A 19,218-nucleotide genomic window follows, 5' to 3' on the forward strand; every position below is an offset into this window, starting at 1 on the left:
ATATCTGATAGGCCTTTACAAAGAGCTGTTTTGCAACTCTGCTAAAAGTCTGGTTGGCAGCACGGAGACTTCCCGAAGTACTGAGAGTCGGATAATGAGACAGAATATAACTTGTCTCTTCCCCCACGATATTGCTTAAACCGCCACGGTGAAGCTCTCCTTTCTCAGTGGGTTGTTTTGTAAAAGGATTATTTAGCATAAATCTTTGCTGATTCAGGAAATCTGTTTTTGTTTTTGTTTTTTCCTAAATCCTCAGCTTAAACACTCCTTAGTTCAGAAATAATATAGACACTGATTGCTTTCTCCGGTCCTCCCCTGAGAAGAGCATCAGGGTAACCCGGGGGTGGGGACGCCATGCCGAGCAGGTGATCAGGGTGGTGGGGGAGTTGGGGACAGTGGAGAATGAGACATTTGTGAAAAACTGGTAATCTGGCTGGTGATGCTGATTCAGTTCCAGTCCCTGCTGTAAGCAAACTGGGTGTTTGGGTAATAAGTTATATTCAGAAGCCAAAAAAATCTGTCATTAGAAGTCCCAGTGGGAAGAGGAACTAAGAAAGGGTGTCATCTTATTTGAAGTCACAGACAACACTTACTGAGTACCACGTAGGCACTGAGCAAGGATTATGTCATTGAATTCCAGCAATGTTGTACGAGAGATACAGTCATGAAAAAATAGTTTGTGTCTGAGAGAACAGGCACAAGAAGATGATATAATTTGCCTAAATCACATAGTTAGATGAGTTCAAATCCCAGCTCTGTCCCCGGATCCCACCAGACTCTTGACCTTGACCGCATGTTGCCTCCTTGTGACTGGGAAAGTAACAAAGGGTTCCAGGCCAGACATGAATTGTATTGTGGGCGGTCTCTGGATAACTGGATGACTTCGAACAAATCATTCAACTGCTTTGAAGCTGAGTGTTCTCATCTATAAAATGGGTGTAAGAATCTCTCCCAGCTGGGCTTGGGAGGAATAAGTGAGAATGTGTGATTTGGTGGCTGGGACACAAGAGGTCCTCCACGGAAGCACGCTCCCGTCAGCCTCCTATGACGCAGCCTCCTCTCAAGGGAACGTCTTTCTTATTCTCATCTGTGGTGTTTAGGGGGAACCCCTTGCCCTTACGCTGCTTTGGGATTTTTTTAAAAAGAGATTTTATGTACTAGAGAGACAGAGAGTGAGCGAGCGCACAAGCAGGAGGAGCTGCAGGCAGAGGGAGAAGGAGAAGCAGACCCCTGCGGAGCAGGAAGCCTCACACGGGCCTGGATCCCAGGAACCTGAGATCAGGACCTGAGCTGAAGGCAGATGCTTAACCCACCCAGGTGGCCACCCAGGTGGCCCTGCTTTGAGATTTTTGATCCAAGATGTCATGTACATCTTACAGTAGGCAGTGTGCTTCTTGAGGCAGGAAACTAAGTTTGACCTTTTGTTCCCTTTTGCCCTTATATTCTCTTGAACATGGGTTTAGCGCTGACACCTAGTGAGTGCTTGGTAATGACTACTGGTGCCTCTTTTGGTTAAAAAGAAACTTAAATAAGACTTTTGAATGTAGAGAAGTGTATAGACAGACTGAGTCTGGTACCTCTGGATGGCACTTTATGGCTATGCTGAGCTCTGCACCAGCCCTCAACTTAAGTGTTTGGGGATTGTGATCAACATTAAGGACTGCTGTCGCCAAGCTGAGTTCTTGTCATACATGTTAGTCAGTCTTTACAGTTAACTTGACGAATTTCACCATTTCTCTGCAACCAACAGCTTCATCAGTAGGGATGCGGCATACTTTGAACAGTGAGCAACAGTTACTACAGCAGACGCTTTATAGGAACTTTTTAAATGAATACGGCAAACCTAACATGCAGGCAGTATTATTACAGTCGAGGGAGCTAAACTACAGAGAAAGTAAGTAACTGGCCCAAAGTCACACAGCTGGGAAGGAGTAGAGCTTGATTTGAAATATGTTTCTCTTACAGTATTTTTTTTTTTATGGGCTCTGCTGGTATTGGGCTCTTGTAGCTCTCCCTTTTCCATTCTTTTATAACTTCCCAACCCCCTTGAGCCTGAGTGGATATCACCTTCAGTCCTGGAGGTGAAAGTGGGAGCTTGTAGAGCTCGGAGATGTCCATTCTTCTTAGGATGACTTTGCCTGTCTTTGCTGACAGCCACTGGATCAGCTCCTAACTGACATCTACATATTTACACATTTCTTTGCTTATTTTCTTTCTTCTGAGAATGTAAGCTCCAGAAAAAGTTTGTTTTGTTCACTGCTGTATCCCATTGTGTAGAACAGTTCCTGCCATATAGTAGGTGCCCTGTAATTATTTCTTAAAGGAATCCGTTGTTTGTTGATTTCATGGTTTAATTGCCAGAGGAGCCATCTTGTTTCTGAGCTGTCTGGAGCCACTTCGTTCCTCCCCGCTGTCTCCCTGCAAATGCACATCACCACTATGCTTTATCCTCGTGAGATTGTGCTTAACTGGTGAGATCACATACGTGAAATCATGAAGCACGATGGACCGTTGTGATCCATCCATCACAAAGGCTGGGTCCTTAAATGCCTCAGTCTCTGCAGAGCTGTAATCTGAGAACCCAGAACATAGAATATTATAATAGGAAGCTCAGCTTTTACCTGTGTCCCTTGAAGAGCATTGAATTTGGCCCAATTCATAATCTACAGCAGTGTTTCTGAAAAGCAGTTCTTCTCTTCCTAATTCTTTCCTACCTGCTGTTACTCTGGCGTCCCTGGAATATTCCTTGATTCCCAGCCCATTTGGCTTTTCTCCATCTTCCGTCCTCACCACCCCCAGGCCTCTGGTTTGTGGCCTGAGCCTCCTTGCCTACGTCTTCTGATCTTCCCTCCAGCTTCTCGAGCACAGTCATCACTTAGGAGCTGTGTGATCTTGGGCAGGTAGTATAGACCATGCCACAGTTTTTCTGTATCCGAAGTGGAAATTTAACCCTGTAAGAATTAATGAGTTCATACTCACCAAGTACTTAGAACAGTGCCTAGTACACAGTAAGCACTCAACTTTAGCTGCTGTTGTTATTAATAGTAGTAATGGTATTATCCAACTCCTGGTTGTGCAGAGCTAAGTATCTGAGAATCAACAGAATAAGATGGAAACTCGAGACACAGCAAAAGGAAGGTATAAATCTTAGTCAGCAAGGTCAAATTTCTCTTTTTGTTTCATATATGTATGGGAAAGTGGTATACAGGGAGAGGTGGGGACATGTGGAAACTTCATTACAAAACCCTGTACCTGTCAAAGTATTGTAAGCATTTAGATACTAGAAAAATGTCCTCCGTCCTCCCCCCCCCCTTGCAGGAGTATCTCTATTTGTAATTTTATCTGTTCTTTAAAATTGTTCCTCTTTTTTTTGGACCATCCATCTTCAAGTATTTTAAGTCTTCATCTCACTCTCTTGAGACTCTCTGTTTTTACTGTCTGACCTTCTCTTTTGATTTTCTGCTTTCATTTTTATAGCTTTCCTGCTGATCACAGTGTTGAGTCTCCCAGCAATTGCTGAAGGTCTCTTCTTGGCAATTTTCTTGCCATGTGATACCAAGAACATCCTGTAAGCCTTCTGTGGCACTGGAGAGAGGTAGGATGAGGCCAAGTCAGTCCGTTTTCTTGTCACCTGTGTTCCATGTCCTAGCAATGACAGGGCACAGGTCAAGCCACATGGAGATAATTACCAGAATCGAGGCAGCTGCCAATGCCTTGAGCTAGCTGACCACATCTGTGAAGCCACCAGAGAAATGGTGTGGTTGCTGTGTGCATAGGGAGGCAGGGCTAGGAGACCCAATTTAGTCTGAGCCCAGGATGGAGACTAGATAAATCCTAGTACAAGAAGGACTATAATTGAGTCTGTCTGGGCTCTGTTTCCAATATATAAATTGGAAGCAATTTAATGGAATTTAGCATTTCAGGTTTTGAAGATGTGGGCTAGGATTTTTGTATGATGAACTTGAATATCCTAATTATGGGATTTCTTTTTCCAAATCACATTTGTCCCATAACTCGAAATCAGTCCACATTAGAAAGAGTCATGATGTTAGAAAACCCAAAGTTATAAACAAGATAAAATCAGAAAGGGTTTGATTTGCTTTTTCATTTTATTCTAAATTTTATTCTAACTTTTCAAAGCCACGAACTCTCCTGGGTGCCTTGCAGATCTGTTTCAGAGCATTAAGTCCCTGTTCCAGTCTTACAGGAATTAGGATGGTGTGAGGGAAGGAATAAGGAAACTGAAATCTGAGGCAGTAGGAGCCAGTGCCAATAGAAGCTTAAGGTAAAATGAAGGGAAAATGTGCCTCAATTTTAAGCTAATGTGAGAGGGAAACCCAGTGAGCTCTGGGGGGATTTTAACACACATCCTTGTTAATCTGGCAAAGAGAGGCACAGCCTTAAGGCTTGTGCTGCTAATCTGATGAATTTGTAGAGAAGCTCACATCTTCTTGAGGTCTGGGACCTGGTGGAGACGATGATGGTAGAGAACTTGGTGAAGTGACCCAAGGATACCCAACTAGGTCTGTTTCCAGAGTCCTAAGCATGATGGGTGATGCCACCCTGCCCTTTCTTGACACATTCCCAGGTATTTCCTGACCCTTTAAATGCATTGCTATGCCCAAGAGGCAGTAGAGTAAGGTTCTTAAGATCTTAGGTTCTGTTGCCAATGTGGATTTGAGTCTTACATACCTGGATTATAGTTTGTATTGCCTTGATCAAGTCATTAAAAACCTCTGTTCAGGGGGGCTCAGTGGGTTAAGCCTCTTCCTTTGGCTCAGGTCATGATCTCAGGGTCCTGGGATCAAGCCCCTGCATGGGGCTCTCTGCTCAGCGGGGAGCCTGCTTTTCCCTCTCTCCTGCCTGCCTCTCTGCCTACTTGTGATGTCTCTGTCAAAAAAATAAATAAAATCTTTAAAAAAAAAAAGATATCTGTTCAGTAAAATGGAGATATTAAATGCCTCAAACTGCCCTTGTGGAAATTCCATGGTTCATATAAAGCACTTATATGAACCATGCAACCTGGGACTGGGAAAGTGGTGTCATCATTTAATGATAATAATGTTGATTATCAATATGATTTTTCCCTGGAAAACACAAGAGGATTTCTTTTTGATGAGCAGAAGTTTCAGTGGCGAGGTCTAAATTGGCACTCGGTTTGCAATCCTGTTGACCTCAAGTGGTGTGCTTGCATCAAATGGAAATCTGAGCTGCAAAACCCCAGCTCCTCAGCCTGCACCTGCCTTTGGCAGGAGGGGGAAATCTCTGTTGAGATAACGGGCACCTTCGCCGCCGCCGCTGAACGAGAAGCAAGTGACTCACTACTGGTCATCTGCCGCTCACTCACTTCTGCTGCAGAGGAACTGCAGACAAATAGTCTGCTCCAAGCTCAGGGCAGTGGGGCCTGGTTGGAAAGTGAGCTCAGTGGGGTCAGAGCGAAACCTGGTGAGCCCAGCTCAGCAGGAGCCCGGTCTCCAGGCCCGCCCTGCCCCTCCCACCGAAGAGTGCCTGCATATTCCCTCCTCTGCTTGTCTATGTGCTAGAGTCAGACCGACAGGGCCTCAGTGAAAGCCATGAGTTCATCTGTGAAATGGAGGTAATAATGGTATTTATCTTAATGGCTTATAGTGAAAATCAAATAAGATCTTGGCACAGTAAAAAAAATTTCAGTTAATAGTAGTAATGATTGTGTTGGTCCTTTTGCCTAGTGTCCCCTTCCCCCCTCTTCTCAGTGTCCGTCTGCGTCCTCCCCAGATGGCACTGGTCACAGCGAACACCCCTCCCTGCATTTCACTCCGTCTGCTCGGGTCTGTCATCAGCATTTGTGGACCTTATTGCAGAAGCTGTCTTGTCTATGGGTTTTATTAAATCAAACATTAATTACCAAAATGTATATTATGAAAATATTCATTAAGAATGAATTTATTAATTTACTCAAAAGTATGTGTTGAATATTGGCTGTTTATGCAGCCTTCTAGATGTTGACGATCTGGCAATAAACAGGTGAATCCTTGCCTTTGTGGAGCTTACATTCTAGGGAATGAGACACCTATGAAAATAGGTATACAGTTTAAAGAATAGGACAGGCATTTGATACCTACTTCTCAAGTGAAGACACAGAACATTTTCCCCTAGAAGGACCCTGTATGTCCCTTCTCAGACACATCCTTATCCCTCCTGCCTGAGCCCAAAGGACCCCATCATCCTGGCTAGCAGATTGTATTGTCTTGCCTTATAGTTTTGCCCCCTACATAATGGACACTCAATACTATTTTATTTGCTTTTTTTACATTTCAACGTCATATAAATGTATTACCTACATTTTTCTGTGCCTTACTTCTTCCACTCTATATTATGTTTTGGGGTTTATCTTCATTGGTACCTAGAGTTATAGCTCACTCAGATGTCACTGCTGTATAGTATTACTTTCCCACACTTTATGTGTACATTCTCTGATTGATATATATATATATTTGGGTTATTTCACTTGAAATAATTATTATCTTGCTTCATCGACCATTCTTTAGCCCACTGAGCCACCCAGGCACCCCTTCGTTGACTGTTCTTGAAACTGGCTCCTGGTTCCCATTGCAAGAGTTCCTGCAAAAGGTAAATTTCTGGATCATTTGATAAATGGATAAATTTCTAGAGGATGGGGCCTCTTCTCTTGGGTGCTTACCATTCCCTCTCACAGAGGGGATGGTCAAAGCTGGTTTAAGGGACAAATTGGAAGGAAACTGCTTAATGTTGAACTTCATGAGTTTCTGGTTGAATTTGGCCTTTATAGGAAAAAGTGAAACACAAGGTAAAGCATCCAGAGATTTCATCTTCTGAATCAGAAGGAAACTTTCAGAGGAAGGGGATGTGAAAGAGGTAGGTCTTCAAAACAGGTGGGAGAAACACAATTCAGTGTGGTATTAAAAAAGAGCTTCAGACTGCAAACTTCTTAAAGGCCAGAACCATATGTTGACATTCGTGAGAGCAATAATTATGAGGGGGGTGACGTTCGTCTCAAGGGTGAGTTAGGAACTGAAGGGAACGTGCACACCATGCCTAGTCCCATGTCGCTCATCATAAGTGCCGGGTCCAGTCTTGTTTCGTCCTTGGCTTGCCGGCTCTGCCACCGACTGGCTCTGTGACCTTGAATGAATCCCTTCATCTCTCTGTGTCTCAGTTTCTTTATCTGTGAAATCCCACCCATGCAAGCAATTCAGGTAGCCAGGTACCAAAGTTGAGAGAGGAAATGAAGTTCCTAGGTATCTCAACATCACTATCATTGGTAGGAAGGTGTGGGATTCAGCAAAGCAACCAGAATTTCCTGTTGACATGTCAGCATGGGTTCTCAGGCCAAATCAGGAGCAGGGTTTATACTCCAGCAACGGATTCCTTACTGTTGGGCTATTCAAAAAGCTCTTCAGAGTTCTCCGGTCCAGAACAGCAAGGCTAAGCATCCCTTTCCGTCCCTCTCTGCCCAGATGGAGAGCTTCAGAGTCCCTCCTGCCCTGGGACTAGCCTGGGGATTCTGGCACAAGCAGTGGTAACAGACTGCAGGCTTCAGGCAGCTCGGAGGCAAGCTAAGCCATCCGTGCACCCAGGCAATAAGGAGGGGATTACAAGGATTGATGGAGTGTGCAGAGAAGGCCTCTGGCAGAACAAAGTGGAATCTAGAGGACTCGCCAGGCCATGCAGAGCATTTCACATTCGTGATCCAGGTCAAACAGAAGGGCTGCCAAGGTCTGCTGTTGTCATGGTCGTGCTAACACAAAGGAGAGAGACCTGGCTGAATGGCTGCCTGTGCCCACTAGAGTCTCCCATCTTGAGGTCCGGGGTTGATCAACTCTGGAGTCACCACTGCCCTTGCAGAGGGGCCAGCAAATAATTTCCTCCCAGGAATGGGATTTCCTCAGGGGAATCGTGTCCCTGGTGTGTTACAGTAGGTGACACCACTGACCAGGCTGTAAAAAAAATGCGGCATGTTGGGTCAAAGGGACTTCTCCCTCCCTCAGAGGGACTATACTCAGAGGATGGGTCAGAAAAGTCCTTCTTGGAGGTTCACAGATGGGATATCTTGGCTTCACAGATGCTCTTCAGCCACTTGCCCTGTTTGGAGTAAGCAACAGAACAGGTTGGCTTGCAAAGGGCAGCTGAGACCTGGTGGAGAGGCTCTCCAGATGGTGGCAGGGCAGCCAGCAGCAATACCAGCAGGAAGCTCTGGTGGCTCAAGCAGCTTGAATGTGCCAGATCACATAGCCCCGAGAACACCAACCTTCTGTTGCCTCTGCTCTCTGGAAAGTTTAGATGGCTTTGCCCTTTAGGGTGGGGGAACTTCTTCTCCAGAGCCCATACTATAGAATGGGGCAATACTTCTTTCATCAGATGGGCCAATAAAATTTATAGAAGGCTAACAGGAAAAATCATTTTCAGTGAGAGAGGAAGCACTCCTGTTCAGCTTTAAGATCTCTCTGGCCTTTGGGTTTGCTCTGTAAGGTGTCTCCTTTACTTCCAGGGCTCAGCTCAATGGGACTTGATTTCCTCAGTCCAGAATCATCCTTCCTTGACCTCTCCCACACTATAGCCATCAGAGAGGACCTGAAGACTCAAACTCTCACACCTTGTCCCTCCAAGAATTGGCTCCCATGTTGCCCTGAGGCTACTTCTAGAGGGGCAGTTAATGTGCATTTGGCATCCTGAGTCATGTGTGTCTGACTCTGGGATCAAGGGAAGATGGGGTAGGTAGACCGTGATCTTGAGGGCTACAGAAGGTGGAGAGAATTCAGGTTCTGCTGCTTCTTAACCATGTGTCTTGGGCAAGTCACTCAATGATAAAATTAGAAAAAAGACTCATGAGCTGCAAAGTTGTCATGGGGAATTCAGTAAGATTTTCTAGAAAGAAGGGATGAGAGAGAAGAGACAGAGAACAAGCTAAGCAGAGTACCTAAGTGCCTAGTTGGTAGTTAAATGTTTGATAAGAGGGAACCATTACTATTTTGATAGGAAATGCTGATAATGCACACATGCAAAACTTTCAGAGGTTTTAAGTCATTTCTAGAGGATTCTGAGGATCCTGATCACAGGTTGTCAGATCCCATGGGTATTTCCCTTTGATTAGGAAAATGAGGAAAAGCCCCAAGAGAAGTGACTTTCCCACAGTCACTTAGTTACTTAGGAGCAAAGCCAGATCTCGGAGCTGGAATTCCTGACTCCAGTGCTCTTTCCCTGGACATTTGACTTACAAGGAGCCAAACAGGCCTCACAGTATCACCTACCATCTGCTAAATGACAGTGGTTGGCAAGAGATTCTCCTTACACTGCAGGGAACAGAAAATTGCTCAATTCATTTCCTTGTAGACGGTGAAAATCTCATTCAGGAGAAAAATGGGAGTATGTGGGTAATCAATCTGATGCCACCCTGGTGTACCTAACAACCCTCACAGAGGACAGGCTCAGTGTACTAGGCTTGTGGTAACTTTGGGCTCCATATGTGCTGGACATCTTCTGTTTGTCCCTCCAGATCTTCTCTCCACTACCTTCACCCTGTTCACTGCCTCTGGAGGCTGACATGTGTGGACCACACCAACAAGCATCCTTGCTCTTTGGTCTATGGGTCAATGCAGCCAATCAGAAGCGCCAGTAGGAAATCAGAGAGAAAGGGAATTGAGGATAGTAAATTACTTCCACTCTCATCTTGACCCATGACTCATTTTGGGTTTACTCCATTTAGCTATGTCATGCAACACAAGATCACTGTTCTTCACATGGTGACCAATTCTAGATTACTCTTCCCTTCTGGATTCACATAAGTCTTCCTTCCCCTGGTCTCTTTGGGCTTAGGGGCGGTTACTCTCTTCCCTTATTAACCTTAGGATGTTGTACCATCCTTTGTGGTTTTCCCATGCCCTGTCCACATCTTTGTGAATAATCTCTTTGTACATGAACTATACTTGAACTATCCTGCATATGCCAGCCATTTTATTTTGGGACTCTAACTGATATACTAGTCTCAAATTGTTCCAAATCAAGATCCAGCCACAGTTCCCCTAGTCTTGGCTTGGGAGAAAATTCCATATCAAATAACACTTAACTTTCAGACTGTGCCTCTATTCTTGCTATATCCCCTTTAGGTAACCCCTTTTAGGAGCCCAGCTAGAATTTTGCCAATTGTAGCAATGGGGGTCTGATTCATCTTCCATGCCATGGGAGATATGCACTGTGTCAGAAGTGACAGGTAAAGGTGAATAGAGGGGGTACTTGGTCATCCAGCCAACTGCCATTTTTTATCTTGTGAACTTCATGGGACTTCTTTTGGTTTTCTGACATGAGTTCAGTTTCACAAAACAACCTGGAAAGCCATTAAATATGGTGACTTTATAATATAAGCCTAAGCCTAAACCCTATCTCAATAATTAAGATAATTATTAATTAACTGAGTTCTTGAGATATGGAAATATAAACTCTCATTAAAGTTGGTAGAAAGAGTTGATGTTGAGTGAAGAACTAACCTGGAATCCACAATCCAGGATCTTTTTGTTCTTACTCTACATTTTCCTGTTTTGGTCTTCCACAAAAAACGAGACGGTAAGCTGAGGACAAGAAGTATGTTTTTAACCTAATGATTTTTTTTTTTTTTTGCCAGTGTTTATTTGGCACTTACTATGTGTTAGACGCAGTCTTGGTCCTAGAGACACAATGGTTCCTAAGAAAGATATGATCACTGTAGTCAACGAACATATAGTCCAACCCAGAGCAAACCATGGCTGTAGGCTGTTTTGTTAATAAAGTTTTATTGGAACACAGACATACTGATTTGTTTATGTAGGGTCTATGGCTGCTTTCCAGCTACAAGGTAGAGTTGAGTAGTTGCAATTTGCCAAGCCTATACTATTTACTGCCTAGCCTTTTACAGTAAGTTTTCTGAATCCTGACAGAGCCATATACCTTCCTAGTATGAGGCACCACCATAGACACAATGTTTTTTTCTCAACAAATACCTTGAGGTCAGATCAAGAGACTCTTTACAGCTAAAAAGCATTGCCATTGTCTTGATAGTAGAAAATAATCTTCAGTGGATTATTTTTAATCTTTGCATCTTAAAGAATTTGCTGAAATTTCTAGAGCTGTTGACATATGAACAATTTTTTTTTTTGCCTTTTGTGTGTGTGTGTGTGGATCAGTGTGAATTCAATACACCTGTGCAACTGTGCAAGAAGTTTCAAAGGGGAAACTATTCTGATGCACGGGGGGTAGGGGGAACGGATTGAATAGAACCTTGATTGCTCCCATTCCAGAATGTGTCATCTGGTTTTCTGCTGCTCTTAGCCTTCTTCTAAATGTACTTATGCTGTGAATTTCTTTCCAACTTTTTGTTCATAAATACTTGAAGAAAAGAAATGAACTCAGAAGTTCCTTTTAACCACTTCCCTTTCACTGGTATTTCACAGCACCAATCTGTGGTTGTGGGATTCTCTGGAATTGGTGAAGAGAATAAAAAGCCATGTAATGGTCCTGGAGTGCCCATCCTCTATGAGGCATCTCTGAATAACATTCAGAATAACATTCAAATGGGTGCGAACTGCTCTCTCTGAGCCCTTGTAGGTGCAGGATGTTTATCTTGTTCTGGGAACTCATCGGGAGTATTATTGAAATTTGAAAAGAAAAGAAATGCAACTGATTCTCCAAATGAATAGACGGGTTTTGTTTTAATTAAAATTAGAATGCCATGGAAGAAGCTGGGACACTCTCCGAAGATAAGGAAAGGGAAGGACACTGTTGTAGTTTATTCTAGGAAAGAGAGAGAGAGAGAGAGAGAGAGAGAGAGAGAGAGAGAGAGAAAAGATAGATCCAGGCACACTGTTGGAAAAGCTGACAATTCCTACTGTGATTTTCTCAGTGCCTAAAACTAGCTAATTAATACATAGTCCTCCAGACCATGAATGCAAAATATTATACGTGGAAGTTATCCCAATCCAAGGTAGACTTATGACCTCTGATCATCTCAGTTTATTATCTAGCTTGATCAGTTCAATCCAAAAGGGATTTACAAAGGCCCTCCTGTGTTGTAGGAATTGTGAGCACCCCAAGAAAATACAGCAATGATGCAGGTAACAATGCCTTCCTCAGAGTTTACAATCTAGGTAAGAAGGATAAGAAATATGGCTACACATAAACAGAACACAGCACTATAATTTATATGCCACACATAATTTAACGGGTGTAAAAACCAGTGAAAGGCAGAGTTAATGAGAAATGGAAATAATGAGTTTTTGGTTTTTGTTTGTTTGTACTGAAGCTAGGCTTTGGATAATAAAAAGAGTGGAAGATATTCTAGCAGATACAACAGTGTGAGCAGAAGTAAAAACTTCATTGAACACTTATATTGAACACTTAACATGTGGTTGCATTATAGAAAACCAGCTCTTGTTAAGAGGTAAAAGAGGTCACCAAGGATTTTAAATGCAGTGTGAAAATAGAAAGTCATTAATCCTGAGAAGAAGACTGGCATCCTTGAAGCTTCTCTCTAAGCTTGAGATGGTAGCTGTGTCTCAGGAAGATTGGAGAGATGAGAAATTGAAGATGGGGAGGCCACTTAGATGAGGACTGAAATACTCCAGGTGAGGACAAATGTGATTATAGTAATGAATACCCTATAGAGATGCCTTAGGCAGATGTGGCACCTGCCAGGATATGATTGAGAAGGAGATACGGGTACGTGTCTGATTATGTGAAACTGATTTAAAAACGGCTTCAATATGGGGAGACGAGTGACAAGGTGTGCTCCAGTCCAGACTGCAACTAATGAAAATAAATTAGTTCAAAACCAAACACACTTTAAACCTTCTGTGCTGACCTATGTCTATTAGGCCTTTTAGGACCTAATTCAAGAATGCTTCTCCTCCAAGAATTTCCTAGCTACAGAAATTGGTCTTGCTTACAGTTCTTCTTTTTTTCCCCACTTTGGGATTTATTTACTTGTTTTTAAAGAAAGAAAGAGAGCAAGTGAGGCGAGGGGCAGAGGGAGAGAATCCCACAAGCAAAGGGTCTGCTGAGCATGGAGCCAGACATGGGGCTCAATCCTACAACCCACCAAATCACCATGTGAGCCGAAACCAAGAGCTGGACACTCAGCTGACTAAGCCACCCAGATGCCTCTTGACCCTTGCTTAGAGTTCTTATGCAATTACAATACAAGCAATTGTGGGGAAATTTTAGAAAAAAGTGTCTTTTATGCCTTTGTTACCCAGTAAATATTCTAGTATAGTGCCAGGCATACAGTAAGCGATACTATATGGGTATAGAATGATTTGCTTGATAGACAGCTTCTGCAAATACAGGTCACATACACATCAAAGTAGCTGCTTAAAATGGGGAGATGTGGAAAGGAGAGGTTCTCCAGGGTCAGGGAGATAACCACCAGGCCCATGTGGATAGAGCACAGGAGAAGTTGAAAAATTTAAGTCATTATTGTGGTGGTAGAGGGATTCTTAGGGGATTGGGAATGGTGCTTGGAGGGGCTCATTCATAGAGCTGAAGTGGTTACAGAATTGCAACCTAGAAGGGAATGACACAAAGTCCATCCTGGTGATTTTAATCAAAGGGGAATAATTTTTACTTACCTCTTGGCTAATGTGAAAACAATTTGAAACCTAATTAGGGCACTCTTCACAAAATGCTTTTGGAAACTCCTTAAATGGATGTGACTGAAGGTTAGGAAAATTAATTATTTTCTAATACTTTCTGTAAGACTAAAGCCTGCACACACGTGTGTGCGCAAATGCACACACGTTAGCTTTTTCTTGTGCAATACAAACTATATGAAAACTTATGTACCTCAAACACACATATCACTTAATGTTGAAATAAGAAGCATTCTTACTAAAATCAGGAACAAGAGAAGTATGATCAATACTATTCAACATTTTAATGAAGATACTAGACAATGCAATAAGACGTGGAAAATAAGTAAGCCACTAGACAGAAAGAGATAACAGCTGATAGTACTTGAGATTTATCAAAAAATCTAAGTAGTTTGTCAGGTATTCTTTGAATTTTTTAATAGAACTCAAAAAAATTCCGCAAATTTGAGGGATTCCCTCTCCCTATCATCTATTTCTGTATACCAGTGATAGTTATAAAATATCATTTCCTGATATGAACATGAGGAAAAGTATTAAGCTTACTGAGAGACAGAAAAGAAGACTTGATAAAATAGAAATGTTCCATGTTTGTGTTTTAGGAAGACTCAATAAATTGTTCATAAATTAATCTAAAAATTTAATTGCATTCCCAGTCAAATTTCTCTGGAATCTGACAGATTAATTCTAAAATCCTTGTGGAATGGAAAATGTACAAGAGTACATCAATTTTTCAAGAAAAAGAAAACTGATGGAGATATGGCTTGTTAGACATATACTATAAAACTGCAGTAATGAACAGGATATGGTATTGGAATGGAAGTAGATAAAAAGGGATCAGTGGAACTCAATAGAACCCAGACATAAATATAGTCTAGATTTGGCTTTTCATGTAACCAAGGAAAGAACTTAGGACAACTGGCTAGATATCTAAGAAAATAGAAAATTAGATTCAGAGTAATCCATGGGTGGCAGTGATCCGTGGGTGACTCACCAGCCCTCTGGTCTGCTGGGCTCATGTGCCTGAGTGTAAGCCAAGTGGACTCAGGGCTCTTGGGCCAGAATCTGGATTCCTGACTCCCAGTTGGGGACTCCACCTGGCATTCAGGAGGGGGTAGGACAGCTCTGTATTCCTCAGCCCTGCCTCTAGTTTCCTCCTTCCTTATGCTACTGCTGAGTAGCCTGAGGCTGGTGGGGGCGGGCCCCAATCTTGGACTGGCAGAGGAGCTGCTGCTGAACCCTTGGCAGCACCCTGACTGCTGATCCATGGCCATTTGGCCCTACCTGGCCTGCTCCTGAGCCTGCTACAGAAAGATGAACTGGGCCCAGTGTAGTTCCTGTATACCTCCGCCCTGCTCACCCTAGCTGTTGGGCCAATAGCTGTGCTCTGTGGGTCCAGGGCAGCTGGTGGCTGGCCATGCTACTGCATCTAGGTTACCAACCTAGACAGCCCCAGGGGATACTGTCATTGTGGTTGCTGCCTAGATACTACTGCTCAGCTCTGAGCCATCCTTCCTACAGCTCTTCTGTGGCCTCCTTGCTGGCCTGGCCTATGAACCTGGGTCCTTCCAGTGGCTGGAGCTTTCTGAGTGGCTTTCTGGAGTTTTTTGAGCTGGATGGGGCTTTTGGAGCAGCTATGGGCAATGTAGGAGGGTGTCTTTTGGAGGACCCTGGCGAGGGGCTGGCCACTCAGACAACTTCCTACTGAAGGGAGCCTAGCTGAGCTATCACTCATCTTACCATCCTGGACCTCCTTACATGGCCTCCCCTAGCCTTTGGTTCTGCAGCAAAGGCTCAGCCTGGCAGTCCCCAGGCCTGGGGCTTGTGCAGTGGACCTGAGAGGGCTCCTCAGAGGTTAGTCTGGCCTGGGCACAAACTATCTAACAAAACACATTCAGCTATAATAACATTTATGTTGTAAATATTTTCTTTCAGCCTAGCAGGTAAGTATTTTAAATATATAAAGACTTTTTATTAACAAATAAGAAAAAGACAAAAATAAAAGCAGGTAATTCACAGAAAAAGAAATTCAAATAGCTAATATGAAGAGACATAAAACTTCAGTTATAATCAGAGAAATACAAATGAAACATCAATGAAATACCAGTTTTGCTCCCATAAATTTGAAAGACAAGGAAGAAGATGATAATGAGGACATATATACTGGTGTGGGTGTTGACATTGATTGATACAGCCTCTTCTGGAGAAAAATTTCACAATGTTTATCAAGATTTAATATTTATATCCTCTTATTTGACAATCCATTGTAATAGCAGTTTCTGAGAAAAATATTCTCCTGTGTCTACAATATGACATACACATCACAATGTTGTTTATTACAGTGACAAGCTGAACATGACTGTCCATCAGGTGGGGGTACAGTTAAATGAAGTACTCCATCTGTTCTGTGGAATATTATACAGCAATGAAAAAGAATGAGGTAGATTTTTATGTACTGTCATAGATCTCTAAGACATACTGTCACCTCAAATAAAAGCAACTTATAAGATAATACACAATGCAATTCCCTTTATGTAAAAACAAGCAAAACACAAATGTAATTCTAAATATGAACATAAATACATGTAAATGTACAGAATAGGATCTAGATGTATATACACCAAACTGTATAAAATTATATCTAGAGAAGGCTGTGAGTTTGGTGTAGCAAAGGGGATCTTTTGATAGAATTATTTATCTGATGATTTTTTACAAGAATGTATGAATTGGGCACACCTGAGTGGCTCAGGCAGTTAAGCCTCTGCCTTCAGCTCAGGTCATGATCTCAGGGTGCTGGGATCCAGCCCTGTGTCAGGCTTCCTGCTCAGTGGGGAGCCTGCTTCTCCCTCTCCTTTTGCCCCTCGCCCCACTTTAGCTCTCTCTCTCCCTCAAAGAAATAAATAAAATCATAAAAAGGAAGAATGTATGAATTAATCATGTGATTAACAATAATAAATAAGAACTAAAACAAACAGGGGAACCTGGGTGGCTCAGTGGGTTAAGCCTCTGCCCTCGGCTCAGGTCATGATCCAGGGGTCCTGGGATCGAGCCCCGCATCAGGCTCTCTGCGCAGCGGGGAGCCTGCTTCCCCCTCTCTCTCTGCCTGCCTCTCTGCCTCCTTGTGATCTCTGTCAAATATATAAATTAAATGAATAAAAAATCTTTAAAATATATATATATTTAAAGAACTAAAATAAACATATATATAAAGAACTAAAACAAAAATCCAAGCATACAAGAAAGATTACACCTTATGTGCACAAAAAGCTTGATCTAGATATTTTTCTTACATTGTATAATTGCACATTCCTCCTTCCCAGCAAACTTCTTATTTCCCTTTTAGGATTTATCCTTGGAAATGTCAATGCCAGAGACCAGTCCATTAGCTAATTAGGCACATTTCTGAGTTAACAATTACCTTAAGGGATAAAAGATGTTGCTTCTCACGCCCAGACCTTGGCAAATATGGAGATCATTAACTCAAGCCTGATTCATTAAATTTTGTGAAGATATAGGAGAGCCCTTCTTATTGTTTTTAAATAAAGTGCTAAAAATTTAAACTCTTCAGTGATGTGAATTTATTGGCTCATATCAGCTTTTCATCAAAGGTTTAAATTATCCCGAGTTCTCTATATAATATTGCTCATATCACTGACTAGAATCTAGCCTTTAACCATAAACAATGGAAAATAATTGGACTTTTAATTATATAACCAAATAAGCCAGAAGGAACACTCTTAAAAAAAAATATTTTTTTTGCTCAACATTACATTTTTCCTGGAAAACAGAAAAAATGTGAAAAAATCAACCATGGTGAAACTTAGATGAAGGAAAAGGTATTTTTTTTTTTTTTATGGATATGGATGTCTTCTAAAACATCTTGGTGGGTCACCTCGAAATTCTCACTCCTTATTTCAACAACTATGTCTTAAGCCTTTATGTGTCAGGCAGTATTGTGCTAAGCCCTGGGCACACAGCCGTATCCAAGACCCTCACGCCATCATGAGCTTATAATCTAGAGAGGCTGAAAGACAAGGAAAACACGACAATATCGTGATATGGGCTGTGATGTACTGGACATACAGCATCCTAGAAGGCCTTGGGAAGGGCAGCAGATCTGTATTCAATGGCATCAAGAAAGGCTTCTTTGAGGAAGACAGGTTTAAGACATGCAACTAGGTGCTTGAAAGATGAGGAAAACTTTGTAAACCAAAGGAGGAGGGGTAGAGGAATCATGGCAGGTGTGCCCTGTGCCAGGTACTCTGCTGGGCACCTGGGCTCCCCACCTTTGCAAAGGTTTGTCTTCCTGTCTCCTCTTCCCTGGCTAGAATTCTGCATGTCATCTCCCTCGCATCTCTGGCCACCACCCCTGACTCCTGCACCAGCTCCAAGCAGGCTCTGTCACCCATCCAGCACAGCAACAGACCCAGGACTCTCTTCTCAGTCTCCCCATTCTACTCTTAGACACTCGCTCCCCCTCCCTCACCTAACACTGACCAAATGGTGGCAAAATAACGACATCACTCCAGGTTTAGGTAATTCCTTTTCCAGCTACAGATTCTTGTGTACCAAACCTGCCCTTGTAAAAGCAAGGGTGTTTATCTTCCGAGGCTGTTCTGAGATGCTAAATCATCATAATAGCCCCACTTAACTGTCCTTGCTTTCAGTAATGCCACCGTCAGGAAAACCCTCCCCCAGCAGCCCTTTTTCTCTTGTGGTCTAATAGACTCTTTCTAATTTGCAACTGAATTTGTCTTAATCTGCACTTCTTAAGGGCTACACTTCACTAGGGAAAGTTTCTGAGTTTATTCTAATAACCTCTTATAGTGAATGGTATCTATTATACTAAGGAGTTTTCCAGAATCTTTACTTATGTGATAAGCAGAACTCCCAACCACCCTTCCCATACTCAACCCCTGTCAATTAAAATAAATACATATGCATAAGCAGAACTCCCAACCACCCTTCCCATACTCAACCCTTGCCAAATTAAAATAAATACATATGCTGGAATTTGGGTATCTGCCTCATGATTATTCAGCAACATGACTCAGCAGTTTGGAACACTGTTGGGGGAGGGGAGAAAATTTGTCCTTGTCAGAGGGAGAGAAGGAAGGGAGGAGCTGAGGAAACTTCCATCTCTCCCTCCTCCCAACACTAGGAGTCCTTCTGCCAATTATTCTGTCAATTTTCTTCCTATGTGTTCACTAATGGTTAAGCTCTTCCACACCCGTGGCTGTGCTATGCACCTAATTGTCCCCAAATATCATCAAACATAAAGCCTTATAAATAGGGCACTAGCGAACGGGTTTTGTTCACAAAGGTAAGAAAAGTAGAGAGAAAAATCTTAAGTAAAAGAGATAAAAGTATATGTGGGAGGAAAAGGCAAATGCTGATGCTGAAAACGGAGGTCTTCCAAAATGTACCAGAATATTTTCTTTTTTTCTTTCTTTCTTTCTTTTTTTTTTTTTTTTTAAAGATTTTTATTTAGTTAGTTGACAGGCAGAGATCAGAAGTAGGCAGAGAGGCAGGCAGAGAGGAGGAAGCAGGCTCCTTGCTGAGCAGAGAGCCCGATGCGGGGCTTGATCCC

At 42.6% G+C, this 19,218-nt stretch overlaps 1 long non-coding RNA gene across 1 annotated transcript in view; it reads left to right on the plus strand.

Moving 5' to 3' along the window:
• LOC309859996 overlaps positions 1 to 19,218 on the plus strand; it is a 57,591-nt gene that overhangs the window by 11,165 nt on the left and 27,208 nt on the right. The window contains exons 2-3 of the long non-coding RNA XR_014309076.1: positions 6,528 to 6,609; positions 6,788 to 6,873. This is a non-coding gene — a long non-coding RNA (uncharacterized lncRNA). The remainder of the gene's footprint in view (positions 1 to 6,527; positions 6,610 to 6,787; positions 6,874 to 19,218) is intronic.

The sequence above is a fragment of the Mustela nivalis genome, assembly GCF_964662115.1.
Source record: "Mustela nivalis genome assembly, chromosome: 2".
In the NCBI taxonomy this organism is placed as follows: Eukaryota; Metazoa; Chordata; class Mammalia; order Carnivora; family Mustelidae; genus Mustela; species Mustela nivalis.